The sequence below is a fragment of the Ursus arctos genome, unplaced genomic scaffold (assembly GCF_023065955.2).
Source record: "Ursus arctos isolate Adak ecotype North America unplaced genomic scaffold, UrsArc2.0 scaffold_1, whole genome shotgun sequence".
Lineage (NCBI taxonomy): Eukaryota > Metazoa > Chordata > Mammalia > Carnivora > Ursidae > Ursus > Ursus arctos.
In genome coordinates, this window is record NW_026622763.1 from 90394291 (window position 1) to 90414959 (window position 20669).

Below are 20669 nucleotides of genomic sequence, written 5' to 3' on the forward strand. Positions count from 1 at the left end.
ACCCTGGTGCCCTCCCAGGGTGCACTAGACAGGGGACCCCGAGGTGCCAGACACCTTGCAAGGCACTTTACACACACTTTATTTCTAATCCCATGAGTCAGGGAGTATTATGTCTACTTTAAGAATGGGAGAAAGTGAGGTTCACAGAAGTGAAGCCATTTATCTGCAGATACACAGTATCTGGTAAAGCTGGGATTTAAAATCGGAACTAATTTAAGATTTAATTAAAATTAAACTAAATTAAAAGCAAAACTAATTTAAAATCAGAACTTCAAAAACCATTCAATTTTTATTATTTCACACTGTCTCTCTGTATCACACACACACACACACACACACACACACACACACACACACGTAAATTAAACACATAAAAGGCAGCAATACCCCAAAATAAATACTTAAATCTAAAGCCACAATCATTTCAGAAAATACAAGTTCCTACCATGCCCAAGGATGAGCCCTCAGGCCAGAAGTGGCAGCCTCTAAAAATAAACACTCATACAGAAGCCCGCAGCCAAAAACGAGTGATCAGACAACCACAAATGGGAACGTCGTGATCAACACACACACACAAACCACAGGCCGCCCGAATGACGTCCCGGGAGCTAGCCGGCGATGCCCAGTGAGGCATCATCCACACACACCCCCTGGGGGCTGGATGCTCTGCACATTCACTGAACTCTCCAGAACCATCGCTCTGTCCCCAGTCTTCCCTGGGGCTTTGGGACCTTGGCCAGCAGCATGCCCCAAGTGATATTGGGCCAGAGTGTGGCCGCAGCCCCAGGCTCCCAGGGATGGGGCTGGTCTGAATCGGAGATAGGTCTGAATCCCCAGCAATCGGTTCCTTGTGCTGGGGCCCTCAATGGCTGCGAAGAGGCAGCTGCAAGCATGGCTGTCTCTTCCACCTGGCCTGTCATTGCCTCTAAAGGTGTCGAAGCTTCTGAAGGAGAGAGGCTGTCCCTCATGCCATGTCCTTCCAAAGAACTGGGCTCCTTGTTACACAAAAAAAAAGAGAGACCCCAGCTGACAGCTTCCATAGGGGGAAAGCGTTGAAGACAAGAGCTCTCCTCCACTCAGATTTCTGGGGGTGGTTCCCACGAGGGTGGGCCCCTTCGGCCAGTCAGTGGGAGGCTGAGGAGCTGTCCTTCCTTCCCACTGTGCCTGGAAAGCGGCTGGCCCCACTCCGAAGCTCACACTGTGAGGCCAGGGAGCTTCTCCATCCCCTGCTCCCCCTAATCTCCCAAGTTCATGCTCATGTGGTCTGGGAAGTGGGGGGAACAGCAAAGCAAAGAAGGGAGTGTCCAATAGGCTCCCCATTTACACTTAGGGGCCATGAGGACCACTGGGTACAGACTTGCGTAAACCGAAAAGAATTTCTTACTTCAGGGAGAAAGTAGACCCACTCCCGCATCTCACTTGGGTTCACAAAAGAAGAGCTTTTGGCAAGAGAGCTAGGAAAGCATCCCCTGAGGGAGGCAGGGAGGAAGAATTCACACCAATTACCAGTACCTGATATCTTGCCCCTTGTGGCCCCTTCATTGATTCTGACATCGTCAATATTAAACTTATTCTGCCATGTAATTTACCCCCGCGTGGACCACTGTTTGCAGCAACATCAGGAACAGTAACTACCAGGCCACCGAGGCTGAGTAAGAAAATCAAAGAAGTGTAGATTGTTTAACTAAATCTTTTTCGCACAATACAAATGGAAATGTCTACTGCTGTCCTCCAAGAAGGAGCCGGCTGCTTCGGACCGCCAAGGGCTAGCCCCATGCTCCGGGCTGTCCTGCCAGACACTGGTCTTCCTTTTCCCATCAAGGGGAGGCCGTGAGGATACCCAGGCCCATGTCGGGTCTGTCTAGCCCCCGGGAGGACTCTGCTGAAAGCTCGGTGTGTTGGCATGAACCCAGCACGGCAGGTACCCCTGTTCCTCCCGATGGAGATGGAGCGCCCCTAGCCCCCCACACCAGTATACACATGCTCGTCCTTCCCTTCAGCCCGGCCACTGCAGCCACATTAAGTGCTACTTAGCGGGACCACAAGAAGCCGGAACACAATGTTGGTTTCAATCTATTAAGGCAGGAAGGGCAAAAGAGAGAGGCGGGCAGAGCAAGGAGGAGGAGGGAAACAGAGAGCCAGAGGAGAGGGTGGGGGAAGATGGCTTCGAGGCTTTCAAGCCCAGGGGTCATGAGAGCCAACTCAGTCCCAGCTGAGCCACGGCCAGCTCAGGCAAATCCTCTTGGGTGAGAGGGCACTGGACACCCAGTGGCAGGGAGCAGGGGACAGAGGAGGAACCTGCCAGCTCGGGGCCGTGGGTACCAGCACAGGTGACAATGGAGCAGAAGGACGGACGGCAGGGGCAACGCAGGTTGCAAGCGGCCCAGAGTGGGGAGGTCCCAGCCCCACAGGCAGGCCAGCCGAAACGTCCGGTCTCGTGGGCCGTCTCCCTGGCCGCTTCTCTAGAGAAGTCAAGAAGCCCACAGTCCCTTCAAGGCCCCACTTGCTTTGTCTGAATATGTCCCCTGGCTCTCCCCGGCAGCTGCTCCAAGCCCCCGCCCCACCCTCCATACTGCGCTCGGTTGCACCAAGAGGCCCTTCTTCCACGGCGGCCTTAATCCAGATGTGCGAGTCATGCTTTTGGAAAGCTTGGAGGAAAATCCCCAGCTGACTTGGACGTGGCCCTACTCCCTAGGCTCCCTCCAGCAAGCCGCGGAGGTGTGCTTGGTGCTAGCAGCACAGTACGGGCCAGCATGCAGGGGAGGAGCAATACGGGCATCCTGTTCACTGCAGAGAGAATGCGAGAACCATGGGATGCAAAGGTGACACAGGTTTGGGGCGGCTGTTTTCCAATTCTGATGTTCATAAGAATCTCCTCCAGGGATTGTTAAAAATGTAGATGCTGGGGTCCCACCCCCAAAGATTTTCACTCATAGGTCTGGCGCGAGGCCAAAAAGCAGTATCTTAATTCTCCCAAGGCTCTGGAGCTCATGTGGGTGGGTGACATCTTGAGAAAGCCTGACCCAGTGGTCAGCACTTTGGACTCTGAGATGAAGGACCCCCACTTCTCTTACTCAGGTCTAGTGGGGACATCTCGCTTATTTAGAGGTCAGGACAGATGGCCCGACCATGAAGAATAAAAGGTGCCAGACTGGTTGACTCCAAGAAAGAAGTTGCCTTTGGCGATGAGTGAGCAAGGAGCGATCCGTCCTCGTCCAACCAGCAGGCCTGTTTTGAATAGTGAATGATTTATTAAGGTTTTCAGGATGCGGCCCTTCCTGATTAAAAAAAAAAAAGTCCTTTGGGGGCGCCTGGGTGGCTCAGTCATTAAGCATCTGCCTTCGGCTCAGGTCATGATCCCAGCGTTCTGGGATTGAGCCCCGCCTCAGGCTCCCTGCTCAGCAGGAACCCTGCTTCTCCCTCTCCCACTCCCCCTGCTTGTGTTCCCTCTCTCACTCCCTCTCTCTCTGTCAAATAAATAAATAAAAATCTTTAAAAAAAAAAAAGTCCTTTGGATCCACGTCCTACAGAATAGCATTCATTAAAATATATTACCCAGAGCTGTGATGAGCAACCAATGTGGAGGAAAATCCAAGAGTGCCAACAGGAAGAGGCCTCGTGCCCACCCTGGACAAGGGCAGTTTAGAGGCAGACCCGGGCCCCGGCAAACCCAAAGGGAATCTCAGCTCCTTAAATAGGGAGTGGGGCATCGAAGGCCATGCGCATGCGTCTAGGAAGTAGGTGAGCTTTGACAAAGGCTGAGGCTTGGCCAAGAAGCAGCCAAGAAAGCAAGGTCTGGACATGTGAACCTTTTATCACAGATTCTCCCTCCGCCGTGGAGGGAGCCAGGCCAGGGCTAGGATCAGGGCTACTGAGCGGCAGCATGTGGGAGCCAGAGAACGGGGCTGGGTACCAGGAAGGCCCCAGGGATGTGGTTCTGGAGAGAAGACAGGAGAAGCGCCCCTTCAACCCCACCATTGTGTCAGATACAACTATTACCCAGAAGGTTGGTCCCCATCTCAAGGGCACGTCAGCTTGCTTCAACTACTTAACCACACAGAGCCTGGCCTCCAAGGCTGGTGAGTGAAGATTCCAGTGCTCACCTGCAGGTTTGCTGAGTGGTAGGACTCAGGAGCTAAGTACCTGACGCTAGGCCTGGCACACCCGGGCACTCTGTGTTCTCCTCTCTCCATTCTGTTTGGCATGTTTTAACAGCTCCCATCATCCACCCAGTAAAGCCCAATGCCCCCCTCCACTGCTGGGCATGCCATACCTCTTATCATCTGGCCCCTGCTCGCCTTTTGAAGCCTCACCTTCACTGCCCCCAATACCCCCAACACTCTTCACTCCTCTTACTATTCCTATGCTCTTTCCTACTCTGGGCCTCCCACATGCTGTTCCCTCTCCTGAAAGATCCTTCTCCATGTTTCTTCCCCCACAACTCCCAAGCTCCCTGGAAAACCTCTTTCTCCTCCTTCAGGTTCAGCCTGAACTTCTCTGGGAAGCATCCCTCAACCTAACCCTTTTCACAGCCCTCAGACTGACCTTAACCTCTTCTGTGTTCCTGTTGCCCTGGGCAGACAACTCCTGTAACACAAATTACCCCCTAGCTGGTCATCACTGCTGTCCATGTTTGTCCTCCGACCAAGCTGAGGGCTCCTGGAGAAAAAGCCTTTGTTCCCCTTACTCCCCTCCACCCAGTGCCTGGTTCCCAGACGGTACCCTTCACAGTACGGTCTATGTGAACAGTGCCTCTTGGAGCTTAATGCATCACCTGCGTGGCTTATAGGGCACTCTGCAGAATGCAGCGTCTGGCACGCACTCCGCGTTTCGTAAATGCTTCTTGCATTCCATTAAATAGTCCGAGAAGTTACACACACTCCTGTCAGCCACTGAGGCACTCTTCCTCCACTGCCGTCCAGAGACGTGAAAAATCAGAGATTCAAGGTGGACCCAAGCTTCTCCCCAAGAAAAGAGAAAAGAGAGGCCCTGCAGCCAAAATATCATGAGAGAGGAGGATTCCACATAGCTGGTCCCCCAGGCTGGGCACAGTGGAGGTCCTGAGCCAGAGCCTGCCCCAGGGTGTCCCTCAGAGGACTCCCCAGCCATACTCCAGGCCAGTGGACATTAACTTTCCTGGACCAAGGACCCTTTGGGATCGCTGATGAAAGCCCAGACTAACTGCCCCCAAATTGCACAAACACAAATCGTGCACATAATTGCAGGGGTGAATGCACACCTCAAGGTCCACCTATGGATCTTAAATTCCGATGTATGCATCTAAGCTGTTGCATCTAGGGTGTGGTCTCTGGGGAGCCCTCTCTGTCGCCTGGGATCCCACGAAGAATGCCAGGGTCCATCCAAGAGAAACAGGAGAACACACAGAAAAGGAAAATCTTCCAGCTGGAGGAGCGGAGTTGGGGTCCAGCCCAGAGGATCCCACTTTGTTGCAATCTGCCCGGGGGAGGGGAGTGTGAGGAGGGGATGGGGATGGACAGGGGTGTGCAGAACCTCAGCCCCATGGCTCAGGAACGACCTGGAGTCCTCTAGAGACACCGTGGCAACAGTGGCAGGGATCTCTGTCACTGTCTTAGCCTCCACCGTGCCGACCTCCCATCCCATAGGCAGCCGGGGACTAAGGCAGCCCTTTGTTCCTCACAGCTGCAGAGAGCTCTGGAACGTCTCCCAGTGGGAATGGGCTTCGTCAGGGACTCTGAAGGTCAGCAGAATTAGGGTGGAAGGGCAGTCCCCAAGTCTCTGAAGGGGAAGCACACAAAGGCGACACGGCCTCTGGGATGGCAGAGAGCAGGCAACAGGTGCAGCCCAAGAGACTTAGGTTCACACTGGGAGCTGTTGGCTGATGGGCACAGGGCCTCAGGCCCTGCGGGCAGAGACAGATGAGTCCAGCGTGACAAACAGACACCTGTCTGTCCTCCTGCTTAATAGCACTCACGGGGAACCCGCTGGCTTCTCAGAGACTGGACAAAAGAGAAATAAGGTTCTTCTCAAGGTTGCTGTCAGTCTTTTCACAGGTGGCTCTGTGCCCCATACAAGTGACCTCACTAGAGTCCCCCATAAACCTGCCTCTGTGAACCTGGGGGGAGGGGTGGCCACCTCCATCATTCTGCTATGGCAAGAAAGAGAGAAGGCCCAATGTTCAAATGGAGCCCTGGTTGAATGTCAGCACGTGGGCCTGGAGGATGGAGAAAGTCAGCATTCAAACAGAAATGGGAAGTAGAGCCCCTCCCACGGGCCACTCCTCTCTCCTGCTGCTCCGGGAAGTCAGCGGAGCCAAGAGAGGTTTCTAAATGCCAGGGGGATTTTAGCGGAAGGGTCTCAGGGGATCAGTTAATCCACTGTCCACCCCTCATTTTACAGGAGGACAGGGACACTCCGCAGGCCCGGATCCCCTCACCAAGGTCACCCAGCACAGGGAAGTTCACTGCTCTTTCTCCTAATGGCCCTCAAGGTGAAGATGGCCGGAGTCTGGGGAGGGCAGGGGGGGCGGGGACTCCAACCATGGCTGCAGACCAACAGCCTCCCAACATAATACACGGGGCTTCATCAAGTGATGATGACAGATGTGTCCCCAGGCCTTCCTCAGGAAGGACCCACGGTACTTTCACAGATACCATCTCACTTGAATTCCTCCAGAGAGCAGGAGAAGGGACGGAAAAGTCAATCCTGACCTTTATTTCAGACCCGAGGGACCAGGGCCTGGAGTGACCTGCTCAGGTCACAGGACGGCCCATGCCTGTGGGGCAAATGTGAACTTGCAAGGCCAGCCTCCTGACTCCAGCCTGGCCTTCAGCTCCCACGCCAGGCACTATAAGCAGAGCCTGGCACTCCCACTCCCTGCCCGTAGCCTATCCGGGCACCAGATATCACAGGCACTCGGGACAGTAAAAATAGCACCTGAGCCCACAAGAACCGAAGCCCTTCTCTGCCAGGCCAGGGCGCCTGCCTGACACTCGGGGACCCCTGGCCAAGAGGACGGCCGAGCCACTCCAAGCCCTGACGGAGTTGGGGGAAAGCCAGGAATGGGAGCTCGCGGGTGGCCAGCAGGGTAATGGTCAGCACTGGGGGTGCGACAGAGCTCAGACCACAGAAGGGGAGGGGGGGTGTCCTGAAGACACGTCCCACCAGGAGTGTCTGAGGGGCTCGCCATGCTGCCACCAAATTCCCTCCACCCACCACCTCATCCTCATCTTCCGTGAACCATCACTCCCAAAGAGCGAGGCCAGCTCAGACACACTGCCCCCCACCAACTCACCACCCCTCCGACCTGAAGCAGCGGCTCTTCCGAGTCCCAGGACAGCGAGTTCGGGAGGGAGGCAGCCAGGTCCCCCACATGCACCTCCCAAGGCAGCGCCACGGGCCACGGCCCCACGCAACCCCCCACACGCTTCCCGGGTCCAGGTCCACGGCAGATCCTGGTGCACGAGCCCAGAAGTTCCCCCAGCCCCAGGGCCCACAGAGAGCCACCCAGGACCCCTCACAAATGCCCAGCAGACACTTACCCTCTGCACGGAGAGGCAGACAGGGGAGGGGAAATAACTGCTCTGATTTGATCTCTGCTCCTTGTGCCTCAAGTTTCAAATAATTCCTCCATGGCTGCAGCCCCAAGGCTGTCTGTGTCCTGCTCGGGCTCACTCAGACTGTCAGGGGTGGGAGGAGCCAGTGCCGCCTGCCTGCCCGGTCCACACGCACCACCCCTCCCTCTGCCCGCGCCCTCGCTCTCCCCCTCTCGGCCAGCTCGGCCTCGCTCTGGCTTGTAGGAAGCCAGTGGGATAAAACTCTGTCTGTAATTTCAGCCAGCTGGGTCCCCAGGGCTTCACTTATCATCCTGTAGCTATGCAGTTCTTGAATGACATCACAGTGGCTTCCCAAGCCCTCCGCACGAAGCGAGCAGCAGCGGCCAGCCCAGCGACTGCGACGGCCCAGCCCAGCCCCAGTCCCAAACCCATCCCAGCTCCGGTGCCCAGCAAAGTGGGAAGAAAAGGCCTGGAAGCCGAGCGGCCGGGATGCTAGCAGGAAAGAGGGAAGGGCCAGAGTTCCTATGAGGGTACTGAGATTTATTTCCCCAAATTTTTCCACATTTTTTTTCCATTCTCAGCAAATTTGAAAGGCAGAACAGATGACAACAATTTTCCAGCTGCTGAACAATAAGGTGGAAATCTTTTTTTCCCCTCCCTCTCCCTCTCCTTCCCCCTCCCCCCCACCACGGTGCAGAGTCTAGGAGCAAGGACACTTCCTTGGCTTATAAAAGGGGGAAAAAATTTAAAAAACCCACAAACCCTTGTACTTCCCAGAAGTGACAACAGACCTGAGGAGAGGCACCGAGGTGCCACCCAGGCAGGTCTCTGGGAAGGGGCGGGCAGGAGCCCCAAAGCTACATTCTCAGGGCGAAGCTGGATTCTGACCCAGCAACCTTGACAATTCTTGAGGCCTGACTTTGGGAAGGCCAAGTGGGCATCTGGCCCAGGACATCGATCCACCAGGCTACCTAAGATGCCTCCCATTGACTAGCTATCGGTATTCGGGTCGTTCCAATCTATAAAGACCATGAATGGCAGAGGGAATAAGTTCTCAGAGTGTCAGTGACATCCACCTTCACCCCCAAGCACCCAGACCTGAAGCAGTCCCCTCGACCAAAACCACGAGAGCTGCCCAAAAGTCCCCACCACGATCCTGGATGCCCTAAGAAGAGCCAGAAGTCCCTGAGAGCAGGACACCAGACCATAACTCTTATGTGCACGATGTTGGTGACTTATTTTCACACTGAGTGAATGTTCCAACGCAACTCCCAGAGTTGGTAAGAGATGGCCTGGGGTCTGCAGCCAGCCCAGTGGGAGCTCCAGGGCCCACTGTCTCCTTGAGGACCCCAGTTGGTTTGCAACCCCAAAGTGCTTCTGCAGCACCCCCACCCCAGTGCCCACACCCTCCGTAGCCAGGTCTGGGCCCTGCAGGCTCAGGAGAGAGAAACATGCCAGGTACGGGCCACCGATTCCTCCCTCTCCTGAGCCGACACCTCAACCCCGGCCCCCTCCCCATCACACACTCTCCCGCTGCTTTTTTCTGAGAGTAAAGAAGGGAAGTAAGAGGAAGAACAAACATGGTACCGCATGCCCTGTGTGCTGGCCCTATCCTGTCTTAACTGCATCTTCAGGGACAATGTGGGTGAGGCCCCTTGCCCAGTATCACAGACTTCACAGGAGCCATTAAGAATGGGGAGGGGAGGGGCGCCTGGGTGGCACAGCGGGTAAGCGTCTGCCTTCGGCTCAGGGCGTGATCTTGGCGTTATGGGATCGAGCTCCACATCAGGCTCCTCTGCTATGAGCCTGCTTCTTCCTCTCCCACTCCCCCTGCCTGTGTTCCCTCTCTCGCTGGCTATCTCTATCTCTGTCAAATAAATAAATAAAATCTTTAAAAAAAAAAAAAAAAGAATGGGGAGGGGAGAAGTGGATCTCCAGAACTGGGGGCAGGAGGACTTCCAATTTTCCGAGGGCTGGACTGTTGGAAGACCACAGTCCGGACAAATGATTGCAATTTTCCTCCTACCTCTACAGAGCCTCCTGGAACTAACCAACAAACCCCAAGCACCTAAAAGGGTTAAGGTCACCCAGTCCACCCACATTCCTACCCCTACCCCCACTGGCATCAGGGTGAAAGAAGATTTTATTTGCATACAACCCTCCTGTTTATCTGTACCTGTGAATCCCATCAACATTATTTTTATAAAAGTTTATAATTTAAAACAATAAAAAGTAAAATAAAACAAAATTTTGTAATTTTTAAAATAAACTTAAGTCCAAGTAGTTCTAAGCATCATGTCCATATATATGTACACGCATTAAAACAAATGCACCTGAAATCATTCCATGTGTAATTGTCAGCCCTGCCGACACACCGTACTTTGGAAACACCACCACACCACAGTCCGTGGAAGTAACAACTCCATCCTATGGTGCTCCGCTACCATCTAGGGACTGGCTGCACCAGAAGCCCCTGGGGAGAGTTTTATAAAAACCCTGATCCCCGGGCCCCACCCCAGACATTCAGAAGCAGAATTGTGAGAGGTAGAGCCCGGGAAATCTGAATCGTAAAACACTCCCCAGCTGAGAATGCTAGGCAGCCAGGTTTGGGAAAAACTAATCCTAGCTGAGCTTAACTATTTTCAGTTATGGGGAATCTTACTATTTCCCCAAAATGCCCATTTCATCTTCTGATGGCTCTAACAAGTAGATTTTAGCACCCTGTTTTTTCCACTAACTGGCCGTATGGTGCCCTATGGGATGGCTCAGACAAGCCAAATTTCTGCCACACGAGAGCTCTTCAGTTACAAAACGTGGTGGGCATGTCCTCCCAAGTCTCTCCTCTGACAGGCAGTCTCCCCTGGTCCTGGCCTGGAGTCCCTGAGCCGGCCCCACCATACCCTCCCTTTGCTTCTCTTCCCTACCTGAGCACCTGCTTCCAGTGGTTTCTATCACTCCGAAGCAAGAGACCCACAAACAACCCATGTGGCTCTCTGATCAGTAAGAAGCCCCACTGGCCTATCACCTCCTACTTTCTGGACACCATACCTTTAATGATGAGGTTATTAATGTTATACCCAATGTTATACCCAACCCTTCTTGTTCATGTCACTTCAGCATCTCCCAGGAACACAGTGGTTAAGAACATGGGTCAAGAAGACACTGCTTTGAATCCAGACACTACCACTTACTAGCTTAGTGCAACCCTGGGCCAATTCCTTAATTTTTCTGAGCTTCAGTTTCTTTATCTGCAAAATGGGTGTATTAATATATTTTTATCTCCGAGGGTACTGCAAAGACTAATATAATGCATAAAAAGCACTTGGCACAGCACACAGCGTGGAGATGCTCTAAATGAGGGGGCCACGTACATACAATCATGACCGTGACATCTGCTTCCTCCTCCTCTTTCCCTAACCCAGCTCCACCTTGAGCTGCACAGTGGTGACCCTACGGCCCAGAGCACAGATGCGCATGGCCGATGCTTCAACTTCAGGGCCTATCATTCACCTTGCCCTTTCCCTTTTCGAAAATCGTGGCATCAAATGAAACAGCCCAGACTCTGAGAGCGTGACGCTGCCCAGCTAATAAATACCAAGACTGCCCAGCGCGCACACCACCAACAGCAGGCCGGAAAACGCCACTGCCTCTCCCGCCTCCAGAGACGGCTTCCACTAGGACCATGAGGAGGGCTGGGGGTGGGGGCAAGACTTCAGCTGCCTTCACACAGATAGGAAAGTACTGGGCAGAGGGTGTGGTAGACCTGGTTCCAAAAAGGTTATACTCAGTTTTACCACTTCCTATCTGAGAAAAAAAAAATGTTTTTTTTTTCCCCTTAAACTGCAGAATAGAGCTGGGGCAAAGATCTTTCTGAGTGGGAGATGGGCAAAGCTGAGCTTGAGAGGTGAAAATACTGTTCACTCTTCCAAGGTGGCTGGGTGTCCCCTGTCCCCTGAGACGCCCCTGGGCAGGGCAGTTTCATGAAATATACGATCGAGAACAGGGTATGACCCGGTGACCTTCTGGAGTGCCTCGGATGCTCAGTAGTACTGGAGACCCCAGATTTGCCACACGAGGCCCAGCTGTGGGCCACCAGCCCAGGCCAATGCCTACAGTCACAGCATGGTCAACCCAGAGGACATCCTGAGTTCATCAGGCCCCCCACACACACCCCGATGTGGCCCATCACACTCAGGGCGGGGAAGTTTCCCCCCCTCGCATATTTGGTCAGGCCTGGAGCAGAGACTAACCACCCAGGGCCCCCGGTTCCCAGAAGGAAATGCTCTCCGCTGTCAGAGTTGAGTCAGACACCATGAGGGGGATGCCCAAAGGGTACCAGAAACCCTGTTACGTTAGACCCTCCAAGGTCTCCGGGTCTGGCCACGCAAACAGAGTGGAATAATTGAGGGCAATTCTACAGCCGAGAGAGACTCTCCCTGTGCAAATCGAATACACGCTCCATCCCCTGCAGGATGAGCTTCTGGCCGGCAGGCAGCCCCCCAGCTGGGCCGGTGGGGTGCCCCAGGGCCTCTCAATCACACTGAGGGTCCTCCAGGGAGGAAGGGAGCCCAGCCTCCTTCCATCACCTCCTTCAGCCCCCTTCCCGCCCAGGGCTTTCTTTTCATTGGCAGGTGTGGAAGCATCTTCCCAAACCTGAATTTTTTGCTCTTTCTCTTAAGGAACAAAAAGCCTGAGTGTTTTGGTTTTCAAGCAGTCTATCCTGGAACAGAAACAGGAAGCAGGAAAAGAGAAAAGGGCTGTTTCACAGCCTACCCGTGGGAGAGGTGAAGTCCCAGAGACAAAGAGCTGAGGGGACAGCTAGGCCAGGGGTCCTCCCCCAAGGTGACGTGCCTCCCCCCCCCCCCCCAGGGAACATGGAACAATGTCTGAAAATATTTGGGGCTGTCGCATCTAGAAGAAATGCTATTGGCATCTGGTGGGTGGAGATGCTGCTGACCATCCCACGGCACAGAGGACGTGGCCCGGCAACGAGCAATGACCCGGCCCACGTTCCCATGTGCCACAGCTGGGGCGCCGTGAGCCAGCCTGACAGCAGAGGGAGTTTGGGGTGTGAGACACAGAGCTCGGACTATGACTCAGGAGTCCTGGTTTCCGGTCCCCACTGCGCCACTAACTCACCACTTGACCCTGGGTAAGTCACTTCCTTTTCCTGGGCCTCAGTCTCCGAAGTGGTAAAATGAGAGAACAAGATGAGCTCTGAACTCTAAATCAGCCGGTTCTACGCAGAACCAGGAGGAGGAGAAAGGCCCGGGTGTGCCGAGCATCAAGGTGTTGAATCAATGTCAAGGTGTTAAATGAATGTCAGGCGGGCCAAGGGGGAGTGCAGGGAGAGGCCTGCTGCCCAGGTGGGGTGGGACGCTGTGTGTGGGATGAAAACATGTCCACAGACCTTTTCAGGACCTCCTCACGCCTTCCGGCCAAGGAGTGGGGAGGGAGGGCTGCCCGGAAGCTCAGGGAGGTGGAGGCAGGGCAGGTTCTGGGCACCCCTCGCACGGCCCCGGCCTCCCAGGGTCTCCAAGTGCTCCCCACCCAGGAAGGCAGCAGACAGGGCCAGGCTCAGGACAGCGTTCCCTGAGAAGAGGGCAGGAGCCAGTGTGCCCGAGGGTTACTCAGGAAAGGAACTGTCAACTCCCAGGCAGATGTCCAAGTGGGACAAAGGTCGGGGGGGCACACCCGCACACCTCCTCCTGCCTCTCCCCACTCTTACAGCCTCCCAAGGCGCGGCAGACACCTGGAGAAGGATGCAGGGGAATGGGGAGGGGGCTGCGGAGCTGGGGGACCCAGGAAGAATGGGAGTGTCACAGAACGGGGACAGTAGGTTATTGCTGTGCGTCTGCCCTGCGACGGATGTTCTCACATTTGCTTCCACAAGTGCCTTTTAAGGGAGATACAATCGTGCCCATCTTCCTGATAAAGAGACTGAGGCTTGGAAGTTGTGGCTTGCTCAAGATCACATGGCCAATCTGACTCTGACGCTCATGTTCTTTCTGCTTCCAGGAGTGGGAGAAGGAAGGAGAGGGAGGGGCAAAGGGGGAGAGCCGGAGGCAGCCACCGGGGCGAAGGGAGTGAAGAGTGACAACCAACCACAATGCTGGGTCAGAACAGCCTGCCCAAACCCCACCATCCAAGTGAGTGCTGTCCCTGTCCAGGTGGTCCCCTAGGGCTTTTATGCACGTATCCTAATGGTGCTTCTAGGGCTCCAAGCATTCCCGGAAGCTTGTAGGGAACCGCTATAAGCCTGGTTCCAAATCCACTCAAAGGAACCCATCCAGCACTTCGGGGTCAATCCCCATTCTTGACCCAAACAGGCCCATTAAGTACCACACATAACTACTGGTTATCGGACTGGCCATGCAGTTTTATAATTAGAGCCCCATCACCACCGTGGGGGTCTATGGACGAGTGGTGGGTGTACGTCGAGTGGGGGTCTTTGTGGTTCTCTGCATAGACGGTGAGGGGTCTATGTGGTCCTATACACGAGTAATGGTGTGTGCGGCGGGGTCTGTGCGGTCCTATGCCTGAGTGCGTGTGGCTGTGGGTGGCGAATCTGGTTGGGTCTCTGTTTCCTTTCCCAAATGGGCACATCCATGTGCATCAGTGTAAGGAGGCTCATACCGGCATCTCCGTGGGGTCTGCGAGGCAATGTGCATGAGCTCTCGCACCTGAGCAGGTGTGGGCCAGAAGCTGGCTGTCCCTGCTGCAGAGGGGCAAGCTGGGAGTGACTCTCCTGACCCACAGAGGCTACAGAACCATGGGGTACAGGCCTGGACAGGACACAGGAGCCACGGCACTGCCCCCAGGCTTCTTTCGCTTCTTGTGTCACATGAAGAGCACCTGCCCAGTTCTGGAAGGTTTGCAAGCAGTGTACAGACAGAGGGAGGGGGGCAGGGAGGCAGGAAGGGAGAAGAGATCTGAGTGGCTTTGAGCTTTCATATCAAAATCTGATCTCACTGCCCCTGGAGAAGGAGGAGAACAAACATCAAAGAACACTTTGCTGCTGACAATTTTTAAAGCTATCAGAGCAGCCCAAGGCAAAGTCTCTGACAAGCATCAGGGCATCAACAAGCTGTAAGGATGTGAAGACTGGGCTGGTCCAGGATAAGGGAGGCAGCCAGAGCTCCTGGCGCCCACCCACTACAGCTCCTCAGCTGCTCCCCAGACAAGGGAGTCCCACTGTGGCTTGGATAAAGCCCCCAGAGGTTGGATAGGTCCTGGCCCCGGAGGGTAGGAGAGAGACCCCAGCAGGCCTGCCATCGGAGGCAGGATGCCCCGAGACCCTGTCAGAGAGTCCTGTGCTTGCGAATAAATGCTTGAGTACAGAAGGGGAGGGGCAGAGAAAAGGGAGTTTGCGGCAAGACTCCAGTATCCCCTTTGCACACAGAACCTTGTTGGGCTTTGTCGGAGCACTCTAGAATTTGCCTTGTTCCCCCACGTCCATGACCACTCATCCCATTTAGACAGCTGTGTGGGGTGGAAGGAAACTCAAGAAAATCCAGTCCTGCCACCAGTTCTCCTTTCTCATGTCCCTCCAAGGCAAGCCAGTTCTCCTGGAAGTCAGATCTCTCTGCCCGGCCTGCTGCAGCTAAATCCCACTCTCTCGCACTCAGTCCTCACATCCCTACGCAGCCGCTGCACAATAAACAGACCGGAAAAGGCTGGCCGGTAGCAACAGCAGCAGCCTGGGAGTCAGGGGGCAGAGTCCTAGGAGTGATCTTAGATGGGCCTCAGTGTGCTCCTCTGTGCAATGGGACAGCACAACCACATGACCCCCGAACTCCTGGCCAACTGTTGGTGCTCGAAGAGCCACCTCAGAGAAAACGCTCCACTAGGCACTGACCCTGGTTCTCCTCTCCTGCTTGGTCCTGCTTGGGTGGCTCTGAGCTCCAAGCTCATCTGAGGCTCTTTCTGCGGCAGCCCGAGGGCCCCCGGGGGCTAGGACAGAAATAGTGACTTACAGGAAAGCTGGAAGTACACCCCAGGCTGCAGAGCTCGTGAGGGCCATGCTGGGCAATAAAAAGGCTGATTTATTTTCATCAGTGAAATGCCGAAACCCAATCCCCGGAGTGAGCTGACCCCGCAGACAGCAGCAGGGAGCGCCCCACCTGGAGCAGAATCAGCTGGATCGCAGCCTGCAGGTCTCACTGCTGGGGCTGGTGAGGGGAGGAATGGAAGGGGAGGCCAGCTTAGCCCGTGTGGCTCCAGGTCCCTTGGGATGGCCTCTTCCCAGCCTGCTGCTGGCCGGCAAGGGTCTCCGGGATGCAGGTGCAGCAGTGGCAGAGTCATCAAGCAGGCTTTCCATTTTAACTCTTGTTTTCAGGAGTCTCAAACCCGAGGCCACTAGGTCCACATGCCCACTTGGGGGGAGTGGGGGCAGAGGGCCAGAGCGCCTCGGACCCCTGCCCCTGTGAAGCCATGGTGGGAAATGGTGAGCATCAGAATCCCAGCTCTACACCCACTTGGCTGTGCAAACACTGGTTGGTTACTTAACCTCTCTGTGCCTATTTCCTCATCTGTGAAACAGGGACAAGACTACTCAGCTCACAGGAGGGTCCTGAGGAGCAAAGGAAATCAAGGGCACCTAATAGAGCCTCACATATGGAGGGTGTGTAGAGAAGGAAGAGGTGGATTTCCCCCTAGTCCCTAACCAAATTGCTGGTGGGGAGTGTCAATTAATACACCCCTTACAGAGGCCACTTTGGCACCATAGAGTTATATACGCATACATTCTTCACCCAGCAATTCCATTTCTACAAATTCCACTTCCACAGATAGAATTGCACAAACAAAAATGGTGTACGTACAAGGTTATTCTCTGCAGCATTGTTGAAAACAACAAAAGACTGGAAACCACCCAAATGCCCATGTCACTTAAATACAGTTAAATAAAATACCAGTTAAATAAAACACAGAACATGTATACAGTGGAACTGATGCATCTGAAGAATGCTAAAACGGCTCTTTACAAAGCTATTATGGAAGAATCGCTATGACACATCGTTGGATGAAAAAGCTCAGGATACGAGCCAAATCCTTGCAGTGGCTACCAGAACCCCCAGTGACCTGGTCCCCACTACCTCTGACCTCATTGCTTACAGCCTTCACTGCAGTGACCCTGGCCCCTCTGATGCTTCCCAAGCCTATGTCTCAGGCAAGCTGCTGCCTCAGGACCTTTGCACTTGCTGCGCCCCCCACCCCCCGCCACCAGCAATGCTCTTCCTCAGATATTTTCTTGGCTGACTCTCTCACCTCCTTCAAGTCTCTGTTCAGATGTCTCCTCCTCAGTGAAGGCTGGGCTGATCAGGTTTTTAAAAAATGTCAACTCACCCCTCAACCCCCCCATCACCCTTATTCTCTTATATTTTCTCCCAAAGTCTTCATCACCTTCTAGCATGCTCTGTCGTTTAGATACAATATCTTCAAATTTGTTTTTCATTGTCTCTCTCCTCTCACTAGAATATAGTCATGACAAGGGTGAGGATCTTTGTTTTGCTCACTGTTAGGTCCTCAGGATCTAGAATAGTGACTGGCACATAGTAGGCACTCAGTGAATATTTGTTGACTGAATGAGTGAATGTTACTGTGGGAAGTCCATGCACCAAAGAACACAAGCGATTTGTTTTTCTTTTCTTCTTCTTTGTCAGTGGAGCGGTTTCAAGGTTACCCTTACAATCATGTTATTCTCACTCTCCTGCACTGTTTTCTCAAATGGATAAGAAAGCAGCAACATTAGGGCCATGCTAGCAGTCACCACAACCCAGAGCCTGGGCATCGTGGGTGACTGGTGCCAGGGAGGCAGGACCGTGGAGGTGAAGACCCTGGAAAGACCCTGGGAGCTAGGGCTGGCTCTGCCCCCAGCTGTCAGTGTGACCGCCGCAAGTCCCCCAGCCCCAGAGCGGTGGGAGGAGCTCCCCCGTGGGAATGGAGCCTGGTGTTTGAAGGATGCCAGGGAAAAGGTTCAGACACCCGTACCTGGTTCCACATGGTAGGAAGAACATGGAACGTGCAGCCAGAGGCCCAGGTTCAAAGTCCGGTTCAACAACTGTGATCGTCAAAAACTGAACTGACTTGCACTCCCGGAAGCATTTAAGAAAGTAGCCCCCAAGGTCAGGTAGCAGTACCAGTAACAACAAACGTGAACCCCTGACCCAGAAGTAGGTGCCTGTAGATGATCTCAGGTAATTCTCAGCCCCAGAGGAGAGGTGCCATCCTTGCCCCATTTTACAGGTGAGAACACTGAGGCTCAGAAAGGCTAATAGATCTGCCCAAGGTCAACAGAAGGCAAACGGACTCGTCCGCTGCAGGATTCTGTGTTCTCTGTGTGTATGATTTCGTGCTGTCTTTTCTCTGAGTCTCCTGGTTCGCACTCCCCTCCTGGACCCTGGTATGTGGCTCCCTAGGCGCGCCCCTCATCCTCACCTCCACCCTCTCCAACGTTCCCACCTTCACCTGCTCCAGGGTCCTCCGGCATCCCACCCGCCCTTCCCAGGATGACAGCGGTGGTGAGAGCAAGGTCAGTCTGAATCGACTGCTTTTCTCCCCCTCCACTAGCTAGACTTAGAGCAATGTCGTTACGCCACTCCTAGACTGGAAAACAATTCTGCTCTCCATGCCACGTCCACCTCCCAGACCCAGTGCAAATGCGGCCCCTCTGCAGAGCCGTCCACCTCTGAGCGCCACCAGCCCCCGGAAGCTGCCTGTCTCCTGAGAAGCCAAGGTCCCTGGCTGAGATCCTTCTCCAGCCACACCCCCTCCCACACTGTCTGCAGGCAACTCCAGCGCACGACTTTCTACAGCGTCTATAGCACCCGGGCCAGCACGATGCCCACCACCTAGGAGGCGATCGGTAAGTATTTGGGGCAAAGAAAGGAGAGAGCAAAGGAAGGGAGAGAAGGAAGAAGGGCAGGAGAGCAAGTGGGGTGATGGGTGAAAAGCAGCCGCAGTTGGGTAGGAAACAAGAGCTGATTAATAGAAGCGTCAATATCCTTCCTCGGACATAGTTAGAATCGGTATCCTGGGGTCTTGTGGGCTCTAGCTAACTTGCACTTGTCTACAGGTCTGGCAGAGGAGGAAAAGGGGAGGGGGGTGGGAAAGTGCTCTCCTCCTGCCCTGGCTGGAGCTCGATATTTGAGCACAGCAGGCAGGCAGACGTGCGGCCCAGGCCACCGGCCAGGAGCTCTGGTCCACTCCGAGTGTGGCTCCGTCCTTCCAACCTCCAGCTGATGGCAGAGATTACAGAGGACCAAAGGCACATTCACTCCGGAGGGTATTGTTTTACTGAATGTTCCATGGGCAGACACTACTCTCCAGGCCTGCCAGCTGCCTCGCAGAGCAGAGCCAGCAAAAGGTCTGAGGGCATGGGGACAAGCCCCGCCTTGCCCCACTAAGCAGGTGGCCGGCAGATGCTGGGTCAGTGGTGTCATCTTCTCTACCCACAAGGTCAGGCCAACCTTGCGTGTGGATTCTCAGCACTCTTGAATGTTGCAGGAAGTCAGCAGAGAGGACTCCCCCCGCCACCTTGGGGGAAGAGAAGGTACCAGATCCTCCTCAAGAAGCCATTCTATCCCTGCCTCTGTCACTATGTCTGTGCAGGCCATCCCACACGGAGACCCATCTCCCTTGCTTCTTGACGTCTCTGCCCAAGGGTGCCAAGAGGACAAGGCCCCAACCTCCCCACCACAGCTGACCCACTCTCTCACAGCCAGGAAGTTCTACCAGGTGGCTAACTCAAATCCTTCCTGCTGCAGACTAAGCCCTAGGTCCTATATGACATGACAGAACAGGGACAGAAGATTTCTGCAGCAGCTTTGAATTTCTCCCTCTCTGCCCATCCCTGTCCCCCACCCCCTGAACTCACATGCCAGAAGGGCTGCCTTCTCCAGGAACCAGGTTGGGATTTCCCAACAAAAACCAGTCTGGTGCTGAACCCCAGGCTCTCGGTCAGAAGATCACCCCCTAAAGCCCTCTGCTCAGAGATATGGGGCTGATGCATCACTCTGGGATCCCTGGAACCTTCTTGTGAATTATTTGGAACCACCTGCGATCTTACACTCCTCTCTCCTTGGTCCCTCTTACCCAAAAGTTCCAAAGGCAAGAGTGCCACACCCCATGAAAGTATGTCAGGGCAAATATTTAGCATGGGGCCCAAGTGCTCTTCCAGAGAGGCACAGGGGCTATGCTCCCCACTGCGAACGCCTCACTCCCAACCCAAAGGGGCTGCCTTCCGGAAGAGGGGCTACCCTCCCCCATCCAGCCTGGCCTTGGGGAGATGAAGGGACGCAGGGCCATGTGGGTGGCTGAGGCACTGGAGGGCAGAAGTCAGGCACGTCTGTGCTGCTCTGCCATCCAGGGGTCCGAGACGTGGCCTCCCTCTCTGTGTCGCGGGCCAGCTTGTCTAGGCCAGTTGCAGCACCAGCTCTAGGCCTGGAAAGAGACCAGACCAAGCAGCCTAAAGCATTTTGGACTATAGATGAATAATCGTTTCAATCAAGATCATTAAATGATAGGAAGCAGTATCGATCCCCAACTCTGGCTCCAGACCCCCACGCTGGAATCCTGCCTCCACCATTTACTCAGGACGCTACCTTGGACGAGGCCCCCAGCCTCTCTGCTACTACCTGTTTCGTCATCTATAAAATGGGAACCCGAGTCGCAGCCAGACGGTAACGTGGAAGTACTGGGGATCTCCGTCGTGACAGAGGCCCCAGGAAGATGAACGTCCCACGCCAAAAGCAAGGCAGGCATCAGCACACAAGCATTGCAGAAAGACTTCGCCAGCAGCGAGAGCGGGAAGAGACAACAATCCACAGGGTAGGAGAAAACACCTGCCAATCACTTCTCTGATAAGGGACCTGTTTTCAGAATAAAGAACGTATAACTCAATTGCAAATGGACAAACAAAAGAATGATGTTTTTAAGTGTGTGAAGTATGTGACTAAACATTTCTCTAAAAACAGATCTATAGTGGCCGGTTACCACGTGAAAGATGCTCAACATCATTAATCACGAGGGAAATGCAAACCCAAACCGCGAGAGCCCACTTCACACCCACTAGGACGGCCACGGTCCCGAAGGCAGGAGGTGGTGAGGACGCGGAGACACTGGCATCCTCAGGGG

General features: G+C 54.4%; 1 protein-coding gene across 21 annotated transcripts in view; it reads right to left on the reverse strand.

Moving 5' to 3' along the window:
• The window catches only part of TNS1 (tensin 1), a 213126-nt gene that overhangs the window by 45146 nt on the left and 147311 nt on the right, over positions 1-20669 (reverse strand). The gene's annotated exons all lie outside the window — the stretch shown is intronic.